General features: G+C 38.4%; 1 long non-coding RNA gene across 1 annotated transcript; it reads right to left on the reverse strand.

The window, feature by feature from the left end:
• Positions 1-866: 866 nt before the first annotated feature.
• LOC128294044 (uncharacterized) lies at positions 867-2,019 on the reverse strand. The gene is made up of 2 exons (XR_008284220.1): positions 1,957-2,019; positions 867-1,158 (listed from the first exon to the last, which is right to left on the reverse strand). It is a non-coding gene; the product is annotated as an uncharacterized LOC128294044 (long non-coding RNA).
• Positions 2,020-3,449: the final 1,430 nt, after the last annotated feature.

Below are 3,449 nucleotides of genomic sequence, written 5' to 3' on the forward strand. Positions count from 1 at the left end.
ACTTTGGTGTGATGGATGATATTGGATTGTGTTTCAGGGTGGCAAAAGGCTTGGTAGAAAGCCTTATATTGTCCACAAGGGTAGACACGCGGGCGTGTGTCTGGGCCATATGTGACGCACGGTCAGCCCCATGGGTGTGTTGTTCAGCCATGTGTCCCCTGCATGTAAAATTTGCAAGTTAGCATGCATGGTATGTAACATCCCATCCCCGATACCGTCGCCGGAGTCGGACACGAGGGGTTCTAAGACCAACTCTCATGTGTCACACAGACTATTTTTCACATTTCCAGCCTAGCTGGCAAACTGCGTCACCGTCGCCTTAAAAATCATATCTCGAGTTTCAAAACTCGGAAACTGGTTTCGTAAATTTTCCCTGAATTTAGACTCATATACCCATCCATGGATTTATTTTTAGAATGTTTGGTTGGGCCAATTGGTACAGTTTATTAGTTAAAGTCACCCATGTTACAGGGATCGACTGCTCTGACCTTCGCACGTTACAACTTGGATATCTCTCTGTACAGGGCTTTAATACTGATTCCGTTTGTTTCTAATGAAACTAAACTCAAAATGGAATCTGTACATATAATGCATGACTCATAATTCTTTCTGGATAATTTATGGTAAATTTTCAAAGTCGCGACAGGGGACCCAGAAACCGTTCTGGCCCTGTCTCACGAGAACTTTAATATTTCTCAGTATACTGCTCATATGGTCGTTTCGTTTCGTCCATATAAAAATAGATTCATCAAGGTTCAGTTAAATAATTTACTCACTATTTAATTCTACTTATACTATTTTTAGTGATTTTTCAATCTCATCTCACTGCTGCTGTCCGCAACAGTTACTGCAGTAGACTATGCCAATTTCATGAATTTTCCCTTAGCCTTAATCATCCATCATACATGACACAAATTATGGCCACCTTATCAAAATTAGAGTTTCTAAGACTCGTGGCTATAGGTTCTAGCATCCCACTCGACGACCACATAGGCCATTTTCACATGGCTTAAAGTTTACAACCCACAATTCGACAAAATATAATAGCCTATACATGCCAAATGTTCTTCAACAACAAAAACAATACCACAAGATTTCAGCCGTTGTGATGACTTCAGCGACGGTCCCGATCACACAAACAATACGAGTCCGAGAGACCTAAAATGGGTGACAAGAAAACACCGAGTGAGTTTACAACTCAGAAGTCATAAGCATTCATCAATCCACCGATAAAGTTACTACAACATGTACAACAAACGAGGCTAGGTACTCCTCCATATCGAATCTATACCATAATACCTCGGACCTTTCGGTCCAATCTCGCACCAAGTCATACATCCACATTTCATATTCTACACAACAAGATAATCGAAACATTTTACACATTAACTCATTTTCCAGCACAACCATACAATTTCAATCATCACATAGATTTAAGGCTTACCAAATTCAACCCCAAGCATGAACGTATTCTCTATTCGTCATGAGCTCGAGGTACTTACCCGATCCGCTGTCCATACTCAACTCGATGGAGACACAACCTCCATATATATAGAGTACGCACACACAGTGCTTAATACTCGATTTCGCACACTTAGTGCCACGCAATTTAAGCCCGCACACACAAGTGCCATACCTTCCGAGCTCGCACACCCAAGGCCAGTATTTTTCCACTTGCACACATAGTGTCATATTTTTCCAGCATGCACACTTAGTGCCTTATATTTCCAGCACGCACACTTAGTGCCAATCTGTCACCATACACACGTGTTGCCCGCACACACAGTCTTGGAAGCAAACTTTCTACACATTCCACTATTTCTTTTACATTCAACAATTATCCTCACTCCATACACATACAATTTCATTTATACATATATAGCATTCCATTAAACACAATTTCATAGATTTTCCAATCATTTAAGCAATATCAAACATATGTGCTTAATGACTTACCTAGTGTTGGGCAAATAATTCCAAGTCGGCTACTCGTTGACCTTCGATTTCCCTTTGTTGGAAGCCTCTCCTTTAGGATCTTGAGCTTAAACAAATAAATCAACTCATTCAATCGCTTGGGTACATATGTTGGTATCCACATTCTAATGATAATATAACATGCGGAACGACATGGTAAAATTTTTATCTTGCTACCTTATGTTCTTGGCTATTCGGCCAATAGCCTTATGCAATTTACTATTCTATCAATAATCCAATCGTACTTACACGTATACATATTCGTATATTAGATAACCATCCTTACTAACCACCCATTTTAGTTGATTTCATACAATCAAAGGCAATATCATAATTGGGTATACTTATATAGCGAATGTGCTAAAATTGGTCTAACATCACCTATACCCTTGATTGAATGGCCGAATACTTATACTAGCAATTATAGTATCGATTTTATTCTTTCAAACACATAGTCCCATTCGGCCCTAACCATTTACTTAACGTATGTGTACAAATTCCATCTCAAGATTAGGAGTTGCAACTACAACTAGGTTACAACAATGCTCATCAATGACCGAATGCCTAAGCACAACTCTACTAAAAATTTATCCAACATCATTAACTTTGCCTTTCACTATTTTTTTTTCTAAACATCAAATACAAAGTAACTTACATGTATATATTAAACCAACCTTGCTAGCACAATATCCCTTAACCGAATATCATAAACCCAAGCCACATATATAGTTCATCAAGGCCTTTCATTGGCCACATTCGCACCCTCCCCATGAACAACCAAATTTCAACCTCCATTTAAAAGTATATGTACCAAGAGCTTTAACTACTTGGCCAAATACCAAGCCTCCAAACACCCAAATTTAATCCATGGGATGAATAGAACTTGAACTAATCACCTCGTTTATATCTAAATTTTCAAGGATTTCAAAGTGCTTACCTCTTCCTAAGCATCAACCAAGCGAATCATGCACAAAAGAAATCCTTCTTCTTCCTCCTTCAAGTCACGGCAATGGAGAATAGAATGAGCAAAAATTTTCTTTTTTTTTTGTTTTCCTTGTTCAATACACGGCAATGGGGAGGGTAACCACACACACACTTTTTTTTGTTTCTCTTCCTACAACACCAATATAATAACAATTCTAACATCAACCATTAGCAAAACATGTTGGAAACATGTTCCCTTGCCCATAACCTTGTCATGGCCGCCACTCACCTTAGGGAGTGGGTTATTTGACATGCAAGGACAACTATTTTCCCACATGTATTAATAGGCCACCTTACAATTGCCTAGCACATTTCTAAATTTTTTTCACACAAGTCCTTTCTAGTGAAATTCACCTTTATAACACTAAATCAAATCATCAAAAATGTCACACACAATTTAACACATATCATAGGCATCAAAATAAATTTTAAATTATTTTTATGCCTCGGTTTTGTGGTCCCGAAACCACATCCAGTCTAGGGTCAATTTT

The sequence above is a fragment of the Gossypium arboreum genome, chromosome 6 (assembly GCF_025698485.1).
Source record: "Gossypium arboreum isolate Shixiya-1 chromosome 6, ASM2569848v2, whole genome shotgun sequence".
NCBI lineage: Eukaryota > Viridiplantae > Streptophyta > Magnoliopsida > Malvales > Malvaceae > Gossypium > Gossypium arboreum.